Genomic DNA, 18,874 nt, shown 5'->3' with positions numbered 1-18,874 from the left:
CATGGTACATCAGCCGGTGGTCGTTGTGATAAGTGACAGGGATTTAATTAAGCACGCAATTAGTTTAGCCAACAACCCTCATGTTGGACCACTTTTCTATTACAGACGCAGCTGTCTTTATCAATATTTATCACTTTCGTTATGGCAGCCAGGCTTTATGTCGGCTGCTGTCACAGATGGAAAAAATGGCAAGGGGACTGCAGATGTGGCCTGTATTATTCACATCACCAGGCCACCATATGTAGCTGCTGTTGTATTCTTATTACACATCAAAGCTGTGCACTGAAGTGTTTGCTGCGTAACATTACCATCACCCGACAGCCACTTTGACTCTCTCCTGTTACACATGTTAGTGCACCACCCTCCATTTTTCATCCCTTCCTCCTCTTGTCTTCATCACCACTCCCTCCTGACCCTCAGCTCTTCAACCACCATTTCCATGCTCATCTTTATTCCAGCTGTCATCTTGTTAATTTTGCACTTCTTTCATCTTATCCCTCACATGCAGTATGTGCCTAACAGATTCTACAGCCCACACTGGAGCAGGCTCCTCTTTGTATGTGATGCATCCGTGTGTGTCTCTCTGTTTCGGTCTGGTGTTATCAGCTCGTGCAGACATGCCGCTCCTCCCCATCCATCCTTCCAGTGCAAGGCAGGGAAGAAAAGGATAGACAGAGAGGTGCAGCAAGGTGGAGGGAGAGACCACCAGAGGAGTCTGTTTGCACCAAACACTATGGGTCATCCAAAACGAAATAACAATGAAAATAATGGCAGTGCACCAATATTATGTCAGTGGTGTGGGTGTTTGCCCGCAAGTTGCCAGTGTTCTGTGTTTTCTGCTGATATCAAGAGCGCCGTACAGGTTGTTGGTCACACAGCTCGGGGCATGCGTGCGTAATTTCTTTGTGACAGTTGGCCTGCATTAAAAAGCAGCCTCTCTAGTCGGCCCGGGGGGAGTGAGATATGGAGTGTTTATGATGCAGCATCGCTTGGAGAGAAAACAACAAAAGCGGAGTAGGAAAATGGGAAGTGGGGGAAGTTTGAGAGTGTGTCAGCATGCAGAGGGAAAGGTGAAGAGGGGACAAAGTGTTGAAGAGAGCTTTTTGTCAGCCATCCACAGAATGAAACGAGAAAAGAAGGGGGTCTGTGTTGGCGTTTTGTCTTTTGTGTTAGCGGCTTGTCTTTTCTTTCTTTATTTTTTACGCTTTTGGCCAGTGAAATGTCACATCCTGCCAGCCTTCTATTATTGTGGGCAAAAGGGCAGTATTGGCATGCCCGCATCGGAACAAGACGCAACAGAGAGACAGCAATCCCAGAATGATATTCCTTAACGACTGTCTAAATGGGAGAGCATCCTTTTGTACTGCACTGCGTCACACTGAGAGGTGCTTCAAACATTCTGTGTGGTTAAATTCGCTCAGCAAAACCTTTTGTGAATGCATCATCTTTGATGTAGCTCTCACACAAGTCATATTTGTGTATTTGTTGAGGTCTAAATCATTCCAATGCAAACGAACCTTAATAATGTGGTACATTCCACACAATACTGTCACACAATACTGTCTGGCTAGCCTAATGTTTTCTATACTGTAGAAAACACACTACAAGAAACCCTCAGACCATTTAGATCCCCAGAGTCCAGAAAAATAAATCAAATTAACAGCCCCCTTAACCACTTACATCCCACTTACATGTCCCTGCACCCATGGAAAAAACCATCCTACACAACCAATGTCTGGCTTTAGATAGTTGAGCAAGCAAATCCCAGAAAAATGTTACATATATATTTTTATCGATAAAATAGAGCCACAGGTATGAATACTTCTACCGAAAGGGCTTGGAATACCATAACAATAAATCTTTTATTCCATCAGAATTACTCCAATCTGGTCTAAAGACATAGCATAATGAAATACATTGTCTTTCTTTTAGTTAAGTAATAAGTAGGGATTTGGCCGATATCATCAGCTCGATATTGGCATAAAAATGTGATACGGGTAGATGTCGGTATCAGGTTTTTTCCCAATAATGAAAACCGATTAAAAAAAAAAAAATGCTGTATAGATGGACTTTTTAATGGTCACATGGCCAGGATGACACATACAGTTTGTTCATACAGTGCAAGCCCGCCTTATTTCCACGGGCTCTCGTGTCCTTGTCCGCTTTGACTGTGCTAAAGTTCGCTAGCTCCCCACGTTAGCATGTTAGCTGTTAGCCATGTTTCAGTGAAGCCAATAAGCTGCACTCCCTGACGGTCTTGACGTTCTTTGTCAGCTCGTCGATCTTGTTTGGTAGTGAATTCACGTTTCCCATGATGATAGAAAGTACCGAAGGCTTGATTGAGTCTCCACTTCCTAGCTAGCCACTTAGCTTTCCTCTTAGCCCCGGCTATGATGCAGTAAGAGTAAAATGCAGTATATCTGAGTGATTATCCGACATGGGCTGCGGACAACACAAATACACGCACACATGGCACTTGTGGTTCCCGCATACAGTCTATTGACGCGGCGATGCATCGAGGGGCGGGTGCACAATCGGTGTTTCTGCCTGTCTCATTTTAAAATGCATAACACTCATTTCTGGTTCTAACAATGAAACAAGCATTGAGTTTGAGTTTGAGTTTAGTTTATTAAGGACAGTGTGCAGTTTCATTAAAAAGATGTCTGCACCAGATTTAGCTCAAAGCTAATTTCCATCTGCAGTCCTCACATCATAAAATACAATACAAAAATACAATAAAGTGCAATACAAATACAAGAGAGTACATATAAATAGCAGGTACAAAAAATGCAATAAAGTGAAATACAAGAAACCACATATAAATACAAGGTACAATCATTAAAAAGCTAGTGCAGGATAGAATAATAAAATATAAGCACTTCTGAAATAAACAATCTCAAAACAATTCTGTACATTAACCGACATTAAAGTGTGTGCATATTCATAAGTGCATACAGGCAGTAAACACACCCATATTTAGCAGCAAAGTCATTAAAACAAGTTGAATGCTGATGATAATAAACCTCTTTCATTACTTACTGTATATAAAGAGCAGCAGCTGTCAAACTTGCCGTTGTTTGTTCGCGGTATCCACAGTCAAACGTCACGACACACCTTATCCTCAATGGTGTGCTTCCGTGACGTCACTAATGGCAGGTAAATACTTTGCACTTGCAATTTTTGCACTTTTTCCCACATTTTTGTACACTTTTTTCCACATTGTTGTACACTTTTTCACTGCCCTGCACTATCTGGACTCAGATAGAATGTCTAAAATCTAAATTTTTACTACAATCAAAATTAAAGTTGATATGTGGGCTCCAGAGAAATACTTAAACCTATGCTGAATAATCAATAAACAATATACAAAAGACATAAATCACACAAATGTTTATTTAAACAGGCAGTGTCAACGTGAATATTTACCAAACATGAAAAGACAACTAAAGTTACTGTAACTGTTTCCATACAATTAGGCCAAACCCTGAGGTGACTAATACACACTTACAGACTACTGTAATGCAGACTAATGCAAACCTCAAAATGATGTAAGTAATGCTTATGTGCTCTCAATAGGCAGTTTAAATGATCTATAATATCTAAATTTACACCATTTGATTCCCTGCTGTCTGCATCACTAAGAACACTTGAGCCTATGTATCAATAACATTTGTAAAACACACTTTTCCAAGATTTTGAAAATGACCATTATGAAAATAGACAGAAAAATACAGTTGCAACATTTGGGAAGAAACTGTACTTAAGCTGCCCCCCCGCCCCCACTTAGTCATGTGGGGTACAAATATGCTCTATTAAAAAGCAGATATCTGCAGTATATACCGTAGGTGTACTGCAATGTATGATCTTCTGTCTGTGGAACTATAAAACAGGAAGAATTTTTCAATTAATGGCAACATTTGTGGAAAAAAGCTGTCTAGACAGTTTTACCTTTTAAAATGGTCCTGTGAGGTTCATCTTTTACCTCCTTAAAAAGAGGTCTCTAAGGTAGGCGCCTCTTTTACTTCTTAAAGGGTCCCTGACATGATTCATCAACTTTGCTTAAAGATGTTACATATCGTTTGTTCTAATTATGTTCTGCACAGTGAGGTCTGGGGATCTGGCAGGCCAAGCGCAGAGAGCGACACACTGTGTGTGACTTTTTCTTGTGGGGTTATGTTCAAGACAAAGTTTATGTTCCACCGATGACATGAAAGATTGAATAACAGCTGCAATCGACACGGTGGGCCGCGTCATCCTGAGGAGCGTTTGGGAAGAATTCTCATATCGGCTTGATGTTGTCCGTGCTGCCGGTGGTGGCCACATTGAGCACTTGTACGACATGAAATAAGAACTTGAAGGTATGTAAAACACGTGTGTCCAAGCTGGAGTTTTCTGTTGTTTTACATTTGGGAAAAATTGCGTGCTGATTTTGGCGCATTCTTTTTTGAATCGCCCTGGGTATGACGTGTTTAAGAAAAGTTGATGAATCATGTCAGGGAACCTTTAAAAGAGTTCTGTGTCATGGGCTCATTTTTTTTTACCTTTCAAGAATAGCATGGTGAAGCTTGTGAGAGGGAGAGATGTGCGTCACCATCCTCGTTCTTCTTCCTGGTTTTATTCTAGCACCTGCCACTACAAAACAACAAAAAATAATGAATAACTCAGGGACAATAACAACAACACACGATGCAATACAATAACAATATTACATGCTTGTTGTGTCAGAACAACATGAGAAACTGAAAGCTCACGGACCTACAGTATATGCAGTCCCATTGAAAGTCCATCAGTAGTGTGGAGACAGACTTCTTCTGGACCATCATACCTGCCTTCGTGGAGACACCACACCCTTTCCTCTTGTGGCCTTGGATCTCTCTCCGGATTGATACCAATGAAGCACCTGAAATCAGAACACTTTATTACAGGGGTCTTGAATTAAAATTGAATAAGGTCTGTTTATGCAATTTTTTTCACCGCGAAGGTCCGAACCTCATTTTGCCGTGCATTGCATCAAACAGATGAATATGAAATGCAATAAAAAACCCTGCACACCACCCTGTTGTTTCAATACAACACAATTAGCTTGGCACCTAAATTGCATTTAAAAGAAAACACGACCAAATTTCACAAAAATAATAAAAGGCTTGACTGTACAAACAATGAATGAACACAAGAGGCTTGTTTTTAAGTTAAATAACACTGTTGCTTTGAAAAAATAATAATTTAAAAATTGTATAAGTGTCTCTGGGAAAGAGTAGTTGAAGCTAGACTAAGGGCAGAAGTGAGCATTTGTGAGCAGCAGTATGGTTTCATGCCAAAAAAAGAGTACTACAGAGGCAGTATTTGCTTTGAGGATGATGATAGAGAAGTACAGAGAAGGCCAGACGGAGCTGCATTGTGTTTTTGTAGATCTGGAGAAAGATTATGACAGGGTGCCCAGAGAGGAACTGTGGTATTGTATGAGGAAGTCTGGAGTGGCAGAGAAGTATGTTAGAGCGGTGCAGGACATGTATGAGGACTGTAAGACAGTGGTGAGGTGTGCTGTAGGTGTGACAGAGGAGTTCAAGGTGGAGGTGGGACTGCATCAGGGATCAGCTCCGAGCCCCTTCTTGTTCGCTATGGTGATGGACAGACTGACAGACGAGGTTAGACAGGAATCTCCATGGACTATGATGTTTGCAGATGACATTGTGATCTGCAGTGAGAGCAGGGAACAGGTGGAGGAGAGCTAGAGAGGTGGAGGTTTGCCCTGAGTGAGGTGACAGGGAGAAGAGATCAAGAAGAGCAGTGGAGAGTGTGGAAAAGAGGTGAAGAAGCGTGGACGGGTAGGATGGTACGGGTGGAGAAAAGTGTCAGGTGTGATGTGTGATAGAAGAGTTTCAGCTAAAATGAAAAGAAAGGTGTACAAAACTGTGGTGAGACCAGCGATGTTGTTTGGTCTAGAGACAGTGTCCATGAGGAAAAGACAGGAGACAAAGCTGGAGGTAGCAGAGATGAAGATGCTGAGGTTCTCTCTGGGAGTGACCAGGAAGGATAGGATCAGGAATGAGTACATCAGAGGGACAGCACATGTTAGAGGTTTTGGAGATAAAGTCAGAGAGGCCAGACTGAGATGGTTTGGACATGTCCAGAGGAGAGATAGGGAATATATAGGGAGAAGGATGCTGAGTTTGGAACTGCCAGGCAGGAGGCTTAGAGGAAGACCAAAGAGGAGGTTTATGGATGTAGTGAAAGAGGACATGAAGGTAGTTGGTGTGAGAGAAGAGGATGCAGAAGACAGGGTTAGATGGAGGCTGTGGCGACCCCTGAAGGGAAAAGCCGAAGAAGAAGATAAGTGTCTCTGAACAGAAAAGCTGCAACAGTACGTCCTCTTAAAGTGTGATATTTTCTTGTTTATTGTGACATTGGGATTTTCCTGATGTTGTCACACAATTTGTTTACCTTTTGAGTAAAATCTCTGCAGCAGAAGCACTCCTTCACAACTCTCCCGTCAGTGAAAGATGTTATGTTTTGCTCCAGTATCCACACTGGAATCATGACAAAAATGGTTACACCTCAAGTAAATGTGTTTACCCAACAAGGATGAATGTTAGCTTACTTGCCTTAACTGCAGTTCTTAGCAAAGTTCATTCAAACACGACAGAAAGTAAAATAAAACTCCCCACATCATCTCTGTTAGTCATTTCACTGTTTTATCGCCCACCAAGCGTAATTTAGTCCCAATAATCCCTTAACCATTCCGCTAGATGTAAATACTTTCTAGCTCAAAGACGTGCGCATCATACCCTTGCTGGCGTTGCTTGGCTGTGCTAGCATGACTGTTAGCATGAAGAGCAGCAGTTCCGCAAGTTAACCATATCAAAGTGAAATGCAAAAAATGAATAAATAAATAAAGATAACACACTCACTAGCTACACAACTTGCTGAGCAGCAGCTCCATTTTTGTAGCTGCACCATTGGATGGATGCAGAAGAAGTCCTGAAGCTGTCTTCTTCTTGTCTTTTATTGACAGTTGGCAAGCAACGTATGGTGAAGAAGCAGGACTCCCTGCTCGTGTGTAGCAACACGTCTGCAATGCTCTGACAGGAGAACGTCCCCGAGCACGCAGCAAATTGAAAAAATACTGCAGCTTACTGTATTTGATCACAGTAACATACTGTTTAAGACCTGTGTGCTACTGCTTCACGGTGAACAGCCCACAATACATTGCAACCTACAGTATAAAACCGTATGACATTAATACAGTACATATTACTGTTGGAAAATGGCCGTAAATTTACAGCAATTGTTTACAGTGTAGACATTCTAATAAGCACACAAAAAAATCAGGGATTTTACTTACTTTAATATTGATGTGAAACAAGGAGCTGTGCATACATTTGCATGTTTGTTTTTGTGATCTGGTGTGGATTTCATATAAGGAATTTTATAGAAATACATAGTAATTAATCAATAGTCCTACACATTACTTACACACATACACAGTACACATATAGCTGTATAATAAACAATAAATATAGCAACTTCTGATCAATCCATGTCAATTTCAGACTTAAAATAATGTACCGATTTAAGCCTCACCCATTTCCAGTCGTACCACACCCACTTCAGGTTTATGCCCCGCCCACTCCGAGTACAGCTACAGATCATTTAGATGGGTGAACAGATACAGATACAGATGGTATACTCGCTCATCTCTGGTAGATTGCATGTAGAGGTGAAAACAACAGGAAAACCAAAGAGCTGTCTGTGGGTGAAAAACAAGCAATTCAGAATCATTGCACAAACATTGATCATTGCCAGTACAGTACAACCATTTGGAATGTCAGACAGAAACAAGAAGCAAGAAGAGTTGAAAGGCCAGGCTTGAATTTGCCTAAAAGCACAGAGATGCGACTCAAAAGTTCATCAGGCCATAAAACCTTTAGTCTCCGAATTTTTGAGGCTCATCTCTGGACTTTTTTGTTAAGTTCCAGTCTGAGCTTATTATTTTTCTTGCTCATGAGTGGTTTGCATTTTCTGGTGTCGCCATTGTACTTTTGTTCATGAAGTCTTCTCTGAACAGTAGATAGTGATACCTTCACTCCTGTCCTCTGCAGGGTGTTACTTGTGTCACTAACAGTTGTTTTAGGGTCTTTCTTTACAGCTCTCACAATGTTTCTACCATCAACTGCTGCAGTTTTCCTTGGTCCACCTGTCCCACGTCTGTTACTTAGTACACCAGTGGTTTATTTCTTCTTCAGGACATTCCAAATGGTTGTACTTGGTATGAGCAATGTTTGTACAATGCTTCTGATTGATTTTCTATCTTCTCTCAGATTCACAATTGCTTGTTTGCACCCGTAGACAGCTCTGTTGTTTTCACCCCTAGATGCAATCTACACAGGCAAAACCTTTCCTAGCCAATCTGAAATTGAGCGTAGACTTCTAGTGCTATTTATTGATTGAATAAGGAATGCAATCAGACACACCTGGGCAACAAAACACAAAAGTAAACAAAGCATATGTGTAATGATCCACAATTAAAATAAACATCAAACAGATGAATTTACTTCCATTATCTTTTCATACTTGGAATGTTACATCTACCAACATAAATCCCACTGCACAGAACCAGCAGGAAAAGCAAAGTGCCTAACCAGCATAAAAAAATCCTTTATAGAATAAATAAATTACAGAATTCTGAATTCAAACTAAAATCCTGAGCATAGAATCTCTAACAAAATAATATTTTTGATGTATAGCAAAGTCAAAAACAGCTTTCAGACGAAATATTAAAAAGAGATGTCAGTATGTTATGAATAACCAAAAAAACTATGCTGCTCTCATTCACAATTGCAGTGTTAGTGAAATAAGGTTGCGATGGGACGTTGTATCTTAGTTCCAAAATGTGCAACAAAGCATGAAAGACCTGCTTCTCAACAATCAAATACGGCCACAAATACTTTGCAATAAAAGTTGCGATTGACTTTGTGATTTGCTTTGCCTCTTTTGAGTTGGGTGGAAAATTAGTTATCACCTGCTCGATGGTTGTCTGGTTGGCAGCAACTTCAGCTGGCTGTTTTTCCTCCTGGTTTGGGTGGAAACGTGCTATGCGGTTTCTCGTATTTGTCGTGTTCCTAAAATATTTTAAGCTTGTATGACAAAGCTTGCATATTGCCTGGCTCTTGTCCAGCTCATTTTTGTCTTCAACTACGTGAAAGCCAAAGTTTTTCAAGATGCTCACTTTAAATCCAGCGGGTCAGAGTTTACGCTCAGCCATTTTGGTAGCGTCTTACACTTATGCACCACCATAAACTATCCTGGTGGCACCTTCACTTTCCGTCTTTTTGTTCCATCAGCATCCATTATTGACATTTATGAATCGATTAATAATTGGCAATGTCTGCATCGCGATGCATCTAAGAATCGATTATTTCCCCCACCCCTACTGTCAGTCACAGGTTCCAGTGCTTTTGCTCACATAAAAAAATGGGTGGGTTCGAACAGAAAGTGTTATCTTCTAGGTTGTTCGCCTGATCCAGAAGTACATACCTGAAAATAAAGCTAAAATGTTGCCCTTAAGTCTCATATTCATCTTTTGATGATAAACTCACATTTTTTAAAGGGCCACTGACATGATTTATCAACATGGCTTAAAAATGTTCTATATTGTTTGTAATTATGTTCTGTGTTGTTTGTTTTTTGAAAGCACAATGAGGAAGGAGGAATCACGGCAGCTGAAATGCAAGCGTCACCGTTTTGTATTATTTATTAGTTTTTGTCAAAAACGATGATGCTGAAATTGACATCAGATCGTGTTTTGTACACAACAGGCACGAAGAAAGTATTCTAACGTGTAGCACAAGACACACGGCTAGCGAGTGCACACTCGCTAGCGCCCTGCCTCTCCCCACTGGGACAAAGAGACTGAATGACTGACAGGAGGATTCACTGACTTCGTTCATTCCGCTATAGAACCAACGCGTTCAGGTGTCAAGAAACCTCTTGTCATTGAGCCTATTTGGGAGAAAGAGAGGAGGAAAAGAAACACGCATGCACATGTCAATGCATCGAGGCCGACAAAATGATCAAGTTTGGGTTTTTTTTTCACGCGGTGAATTGATTTATTGATTATCGTGACAGGCCGACTTATATTGTTTACAAACTTGGAGTAAGTTCTTGGACACGTGAGGGCTTTTGGGGGTAAAAAGCCAAAAGACTCCAATGGGAGCTAATCGAAGTTTTATAGCCAATAGTAGGGGGCGTTTCCATAAGTGATGCCGGTGAAGGTGCAGCTCTCAGCTAACGCCTAGTAGACAAACCCTTCTCAGGTAGCTCGTCAACTTCACTCAGTGATACTGTAAGTTTGCTTTCTTTTCTAAAAGACGAAGGTTTAAGGCTACAATGAACGAAGCAAGTACAGAGAACAAGACAAAAATGGACCACTGCCTCGTGTTTTGTTCTTTGCAATTTTCCTGAAGACTGCTATGAAAGATCACCTGTACAAGAAGCATTTGGCTTGACAGTACGATGTAAACACATTTTGGATGTTAGGATGCTATTCCTGATGCTGTATGGCAGGGGTCACCAACCCGTCGATCATAAGCTACTAGTCGAAATTTGGGACTTCGCCGGTCGATCGCGAGAATATGAGAAAAAAAATATATTGTTACATCAGTGCCCTTCCTTCCTGGAGAGTGACTAACAGGCATGCATTTTGACCACTGAACACGGCCATACCCCTTGCCACCATCCAGGCATGCAACCTGCAAGCTCCAGCCAGGAGCCCAGTTCCCAAAACCCGGCCGGAGATAGCGGCGCACGCCCACCTGCTCTCCTCGCCCCACAACAACAAGCGTGACAGAGCGCAGTAATGTGCCCTAGCACACAACAGTAATTATGGCAAGTTAATGTGGCTCAATATCTGCCTTTGTTATCTCAATATATAACTCTCTCTCCTCAACCATCGCTCGCTCCACGACACTGAGCCAACAAGCGGAGTTGTAGTATAGAACCCATGCCACAAGCCTGACCCTGACGAAGATCCACAAAAGTAGGGGTGGACAAAGTGAGGCTCAGAGGCCGTCCGTGGCTCATTTGTCATTGCATCACTGCAGACATGCAACGTGGCGATGGACGACTGTGTACACATTATCGACAATGTGGACAACAAATCAAAAACACAGGTATTTGTGAAAATAAACATGTATAGAAAAAGAAGTACTCATAGTACCCTTGTTATCAATATGCTAGATATTTGACTTGATCGATTGACTTGAACATCGTGTTGCATTTCTCATTAAAATCTTGAAAGTTACTATCGGTGTCTGGTAAATAGCTGCATGCTTCCGCCTCCATATTCTCTCCATTATTAGCTCCCATTCTGCTTTGCCTGCAAGCCCTGCATGTATAATGCATTGGCTTTAGGCTGCCAGCTCGCTAAGTATCCATCCCTCATCACGCACACTCCCTGACGACACCCCCTATGGTCATGTATGACCTGATGGATGTTTATGATGTAACACAGGATTCCTGGAATGTTGTTGTCATCTCCCAGGAGCACAGCCAGACAGTATTTAGACAGAATATGTTAACGGCTGTGATATGAGAGAAGCAGTCCTCCTGCCCCCCGTGGTGTGTGCAGTGGGGTGTTTAGAAGTAATATCCAATATCTAATAATAGCCTGGCAGATTGGCCACATGGGGTCACGTAACGTGATCAAACCTCTTTCCTGGTGGGAGGCTGCTGGGTCACCTCATTGTGGCATTGTTGCAACAATGTTGTCAACAGCTGCTTGGTGTGCTAGCCCTGGTCATATGCTGCACATCTGTCAGCGACGCGACACGCCATTCATAGATAAGGCTCTCGATAACTCGCTATTTTAAAAGCGGTTTTATTCATTTCGGAAACCAAAGGTAAACATGAGACATGATGGAAGCTGACTCACTCCCAATAATCATGACAAGTATTTGGAAAGATGGTTACCTGAGATACCAAATTGTTTTTCTTACTTGGGAGTTCCATTAACATTAACCCAGCAAGCAAAGTAAATCAACAGGCAGTGACATTATATGTGCAGTATCTAACAAAAGGGAATACGGCCTCACATTTCAGCATGGTTATTTCATACAGTACATTTTGTCAAGGGACAATACTTCAGAAAGTAAACTTGGGTATACTTTAGAGTAGTCAGTGTACAGCTTGTATAGCAGTCTAGATTTACTCTCCACTGAGAAAGTGTCAACACACAGCCATTGTTGTCTAAAGAGCTGGCAACACATCTGATTAGCAAGGTAATTGCGTCTTGTATACATTAAAGCATGGTGGTCTGGGGATGCGCTCTGCGATTGGCTGGTGACCAGTCCAGGGTGTACCCCGCCTCTCGCTCGAAGTCAGCTGGGATAGGCTCCAGCATACCCATGACACTAGTTAGGATAAGCGGCATAGAAGATGGATGGATGGAGGGTCTGGGGATGCAGGAGTGCTGTCGGCACTGGGAAGCTGCCTTTCTGTTGCTGGTAAAGAATTCCAGTTGCAACCTTTGTCGCGCTGGTGAACTTTTGGGAGGCACTTTACTTTATTGTACTAATGTGGACAGGCATCCTGTAGGGCACTGTGTGAACCATTATTAAGCAAGTCAGTATTTCGACCATATTCTCATTCATATGCATATTTTCCAACCCCAATCTGAGTAAAGTTGAATGCCTATTGGGTTTAAGCATACCAGGTGATGTGCATGTGTGTACTGAGGGAGGGTGTGGCCTCAGGAGATCAACAACCTTTACTCTGAAAAGTCAAGAACTGTAAAACATCTTTCATAGGGATGCAGCACTCTTGAAATTGCCGAAATTGCCAAGTTATTAGGACGTCACGACAGAACACAGAAGTGCACAAAAGGGTCGCAAGAAACGTGTCGAGAGAAAGACATGCAAATTAGCTGCCAAATATTTATGTATACATCTCTCTGAGGCATTGGTTGCTGCTGCACAAATGAAAATGATGGTCAAATGATCAAGAAACTGACAGACTCCGTGGATGGAAGGCTTTTCCATGTTATTGAACAGAAGGGTGGCTATAAGGTTACTGCTTTATTTTTGGAAATACAGTATTTATTTGTTAAGTTTGTGTTTGTTTATCATTCTGACTTGAAAAATGTATTCTGAATTTAAAAAATACAGTAGTGAAATGGGAATATTTTTGTTTTTGTTTGAGATGCCCAATAATCCTGCACACTAATCGTTGTCTAATACAGTAATTGTGCTCACAGAGATATTGTCAACAAAAGCCAAAACCTCACTTTCACTTCCTTACATATTCAAGTTTGAGGTTTATTAACATTTAGGATCGACCAAGACTCTGTTGTTAAATAATAAAACTAATAATCAATAATGCAAATTGCCTAATAATTGTGCAAACAGTGTAGAGCTGGTCTTTGGTTGGATTCTTGAGGCGGAGTTTGTTATTACAGTCTAACTTTGCTTTCTGCAAGAGTTCAAAGATTACACTCAAGGAGAGTGACTGCAGGGTATGATGCAAAATTGGGATTTTTTTTGTTAAAAGCCAATCTTTTTATGTAGACGTTCACATTACCAAAAAAAATTTGCCCAAAACACAACATCGCACACAGTGCCATATGTTTGCGGAAGAAAACGGTACCCTGTTTGGTGGTTTCCCTGGTGCATTCAACTTGCACCATAGTCAACATTTTCTGAACCATATTATTTTGCAATGGAGATGACAGAGGGTAAGACTTTTGGCGATGGCAGTTTGAGACGTCTGTGTGAGTAGCTGGTGCCAGCAGTGGTGGGACATTGAAGTGAACTGATTCACTGACACAGATTTTTAGAATAATTTCCTGATGACAAAAATAACTTGCTTACAAATGTGACTACGTTTCCCCAACTCTTGCACTGTTAAACACGCCGTATAGGTCGGCGTCTGTGTAGGCTCTCAGTCGTACAGGAGTTGTCCATCGAGGGAAAGGCTTCTTGAGACGTCATCTGTACTTCTGTGAAGAAGGTGTCGAATGTTTCGCTCCTCATCCGAAGAGCTTCGTCAGCGAACTAACAAGTGCTGGTAGCCTAGGCCTTAAATACAGTAAGAGTGGGCGGAATTGGTGTGCCAACACCCTCCTCCTATGGTTCCTTACACTAAGACTGGGCGGAGTAATCCTGCCATTAGCACCTCCGAACAAAGGGAAGTGTAGCTCCCTGAGGTTTAATTTGGACCCTGTGTTCAGCAGGTTACTGAGACCAAAACCCACAGCTCTTAGTCTTGCAAATGAGGTAGAGCCAGGGCCAAGCCAGAACAATAGATGCTAACTAGCCAGTATCAGAGTCGTTCATACCCAACTACAGGGAGCTACACTTCCCTTTGTTCGGAGGTGCTAATGGCACGTCGGATACACGTGACCCCAACACACTGCAGTAGCACCAGTTACATATGGGACTTATATCTACATACAAAAGAGAAATGTAGTATTCACACTGACTTGGAAAAAATCAGATACAGGTCACATATGAGCAAAAAAAATCAAAACTCACCTGCAGTGTCACCGTAGTCTAGGTAGACGTGGCTTCTTCTTCGCTATGGAGAAACCAGACGTCAGCCTTGGCATATAATATTACTTCTTACAATCAGTCTGTTGACTCGCACCCACATATACATTCCCTCCAGGAATGTCCTCGTCGTCTTTTTTCTAAATCAATGTGCCGGTAGCATTGCGGCCTTTACTACCTTTTTTCTGTCTAGGCACATCAGAACAGACGGCATGCGTGCTAGTGTGACTCAGACTTAACACATCACATTGCTGCCTGTGCGGCCGTCTTTAGCCTTGCTCGGATTGGACACTGCAGCTTTGGAGGTGCTAAAGACAACCAAGCAATGTTGTCCATTTGAGGAGGTGTGAAGTTGAATGAGGTGTGCTGCAAGTGGCACATTTAATTTCTGTGGGTGGCCAAATCATTTGGTTAAGGCCAGGATGGCATGACTTTGCATTTAAAAACACACTGAACTTAAATCAATCAGTTGTCTAAAGGTCCCGGATTATGCAAAAGTGGCTTTTTAGTGATGTTATACCAGTAATACACTCCTGATCCAAATTTTAAGACCAGTTGAAAAATTGATTCACATTTTGCACTGTTTGATCTTAAAGGAGGTTTTAAGTAGAGCTTCAAAATGTAAAAATAAGAAATGGGAGTGGGACAACATTTTTGGAGTGAGCAATTCATTGCAAACGAGCATTAAAGTGAAATAGGCTGTTCATCAGCTGATCAAAAGTTTAAGAGCACAGCCTTTAAAAGCCCAAATCTTGGCAAAAGGGTATTCACAATGTCATAATCAAATCAACATGGAGAAGGATTTGATTTGACTGTAATGATCTCTTGATGGCAAAATAGGCTTCTCTCTTTGAACACGGTCGGATTGTCGAGCTTCATAAGCAAGGCCTCTCACAGCCTGCCATTGCTGCTGAGCTTGGACGCAGTAAGACAGTCATTTGAAACTTCTTCCACGATCCTGAGTGTTATGGAACAAAAAAAGTCAAGTGGTAGACCCAAAAAAACTCACCGGAGGATTCCATTGGCTGTTCGTCAAGACATGGGATGAACCTCGGCCCAAATTAAGGTTGTTACTGGTGCAGAGTGCAGTCCAATGACCACCAGACGGCATCTGCGAGAGAAGGGTTTTAAGAGTGTCTTCAAAGGCATTGTCTCCTTCAAAGGCTTCTAAATTGTCTGTTTGGATTGCCCCTAGAGCATGTGTCAACGGAGGGCTGAGACACTGCAGGTTTTCTCTCCAACCCGTTTCTCCAGCAGGTGATTTGATGGATGAACTCCTTCCGTCAAATTGAAGGAGGTATTGATCATTAAAAACGCCAGCTTTAGTGACGGGCTGGAAAGAAAACCTGCAGTGTCTTTGCCCTTCATGGCACGAGCTGATGACACCCCTGCCCTAGGGCCAGTTTATGAGCACCAAATGTGAGAAAAATCAATCATCTCCCTCACTTGTTTGCGCCATCTATTAGAGAAGAGGCGCTCAAAAGCTAGCTTTTGAAGTTGCGGCTTTTCCCGACGTCATAAAGGAAACACCTGACATGACATGACCAGATATCGCCTCTGACCTGCCCTTACCTAGATGTGGCAGTCCTGTGTATCCGCCCACCACAGGCTTCACTACACATCCTATAATGATGCCTACAGCTCTGCAGGCTATCTGCCTGTCAGCTACGGACATGGGAGCTGTAAGTTTAGTCATTCATTTTATGTTTGTTCAGCGAATAGGCTAACCTAGCATGCTGTTGACGTTAAAATGTATCTGTAATGTTGGCTCACATTGCATTGCATTGCTAACGTTTGTGGCACTTTATTGCATTGGACAAGTGCGGTTGAGTTAAGTTACAGTGTATAAATTTAAAAGTGGACAAAGTGCACAATAGCGCTGCTTCGATCCACACCCTCTGTCGAAGACAGCCATGGACAAACACACCTCATTAACATTACAGCTACAGACACAAAAAATTAGGGCTTACTAAAGTGCCAAGATGGCTGGCATAAATAACCTGTTTGTGTCTATCCAGTCAGTATCAGGCGTCCATGTTGAGACTCCATAATTCCTCCATCTAGCACAGTAGAAAAGGGGGGCTCACCAGGGAGACAAGGCAATAATGGAATGTGTGAGTGGGAGAGCTCACATTCTCTCTCCTGTCCATCCCTAGTGCGGCCATCTGCACAGAGTGCGATTAATCATCCTGCCTTCCCCAGACATGTCGAGCCAATGCGGTGACACTCCAAGCCTGCCTGTGCATGTGTCTTTTTATTTTCCTGTCAAGTATTTGCATGTTTAGTTGTATCAGTGCTGCTTCCACAGTCGTGTGTGTGTGTGTGTGTGTGTGTGTGTGTGTGTGCGCGTGCGTGCGTGTGTGTGCATGGATGTTTGCGCTGGCATTTATGAAGCATTCTATTTACCACAGTGCCAGCGGTGGTTATGACCAGTCCCTGCGGTCAGCAGGCGTTGTTGATGGTGTTAATTAGCCACACATCCCCAATGGTCCGCTTGACTGGAGCGCAGGGAGAGAGAAAGACAAATGTTGCTGGTGGGGGGAGGGAGGTTACATCAGTGGTGGCAGACGAACGTGCCTCCTTAAAATTTGCTCATTGTGCAACTTACTCACATCAACAAATAGAGTTGAAAGAAAGCTCACTGCACTCTAAAAAATAATACATTGCCTCAACGGAAAAAAGACAACGCAACGATTTGCGTTCAACAAGCTAATTTGAGTTGGAATAATTATTTTACTTTGTTCCGTCAAGAGGAATTTGAAGGTCCGTGGACTTTTTGTTGCTCTGAAAAATGAAGTTGATCCAATTACTTTTCTATAATGGTGAAAATGATGTAAGAAGTAACATGTACATAAATGGCACAGCTATTGCCATTTATTTTGAAATAGACAGTTTGATGAATTAATTTAATCAAAAGTTAATCAAAATGCATCCACAACAAAATGGCCAATTGACGTTTCTAAACTGTTTTTTATTTGAATGAACAATATTCAATGTCAACAAGCAATTACAACACAGCTGGCACAGCTATCCTTTTGTGTGATAAAACAAGTGTCAAATGTAATAAACATCTGTGTCTGTCTGGAAATTACACAAATACAATTTGAGCTTCAAAAATGTACATGAAAAATAGCTGTCATACTTAACATTACACTTAGTTGGAAAACGCACCACAATTGAGTAACATTTTAAACAGTACTGTTCTCGACACTCATTGTTTTTGCACTGATTTTTAGTCCATCAAGTTCAATGAACAATGTTTGAAAAACTTTAAAGGTCAACTTTCAGATTCAGAGCCCATACAGTAGTGTACGGTATATACCAGTGGCTACCAAACTGTTTACAGTCACGTACCCCTTCAGACATCTGACTGGAAGTCATGTACCCCCTACTCCTAAAAAATTAAAAAGCATAAACCACACAATGATACATCTTTTCATATATTATTAAATATATTCTGACATTATATTTAAAAAACATTTGTCTTATTTTGCACATAATTGCTACTAATGTAAAACCGAGGGTTTCAGAGTCTACTGTTTGGATTATTTTATATTATGAATTATTATTATTATATATTATATTACATTGTGACAAGATCTGGTGAGCTGTGATCGTTATGCTCTTTTGTTGTGCTTTGGTCTGCAACAACATGGTACGTAATAATTGAATGAAAAAAAAGGCACATAATGTACAGAAATCAATGAGGAAATTCAATAAGAGGCTTATTACTGAGCAAAATGAACATATGAGCACATGTAGCATGAGATTAGTCACCAAGCAAAAATGCACAGCAGCACATAGCCAACATGATTAAAGCTCACCTCTGTGCATTTTTGCACACCTTTAACATTTGTGAACAAGCACGAGGTGAAAGGAAGAATAGAAAAGACACGTCTGTCTCACATAAATCTCAATCTGCGTCACACATGGACGGGTCGGAAATGCCCGAAGAAGCATTTGTGAATTGTGTTATTCATATGTGCAAAATTGGGGGCTTTCTAACATAGTCAGTGCGGTAAACAAACAAATGACAGGCTCATGCAGGTCAAAAAACACACTAATTAGTCACAGCACCACGTTAGAAGACAAACTCTCATTCTCAACTCTCAAACTCACACAATGATCTTGAAAAATCTTCAAGATGAAACACTTTCAATGCACAACGTCATCATCAAATTTATTTGTTTGTTCATCTAACTCACGCTCACAATGAACGACTTCACGCGGTCACCTTTCTTTTGCAGTGTACTTTCGAGCTCTTTACATAAATCTCAGTGTTGGCGTAATGTAGTCAAGCCGTTTTTAATTTTTATTCGCGTACCCCCTACGGC

General features: G+C 41.6%; 1 protein-coding gene and 1 long non-coding RNA gene across 2 annotated transcripts in view; one reads left to right on the top strand and one right to left on the bottom strand.

Annotated features, from left to right (window-relative positions):
- The window catches only part of LOC129168131 (pyruvate carboxylase, mitochondrial-like), a 297,125-nt gene that overhangs the window by 132,423 nt on the left and 145,828 nt on the right, over positions 1 to 18,874 (top strand). The window lies entirely within an intron of this gene.
- On the bottom strand, positions 3,077 to 4,896 carry LOC129168133 (uncharacterized). Its single transcript, XR_008566225.1, has 3 exons — positions 4,756 to 4,896; positions 4,542 to 4,632; positions 3,077 to 3,879 (listed from the first exon to the last, which is right to left on the bottom strand). It is a non-coding gene; the product is annotated as an uncharacterized LOC129168133 (long non-coding RNA).

The sequence above is a fragment of the Dunckerocampus dactyliophorus genome, chromosome 15, assembly GCF_027744805.1.
Source record: "Dunckerocampus dactyliophorus isolate RoL2022-P2 chromosome 15, RoL_Ddac_1.1, whole genome shotgun sequence".
NCBI lineage: Eukaryota > Metazoa > Chordata > Actinopteri > Syngnathiformes > Syngnathidae > Dunckerocampus > Dunckerocampus dactyliophorus.
Note: the sequence above shows the minus strand (reverse complement) of the source record. Positions and strands in the feature narration are given on the sequence as shown.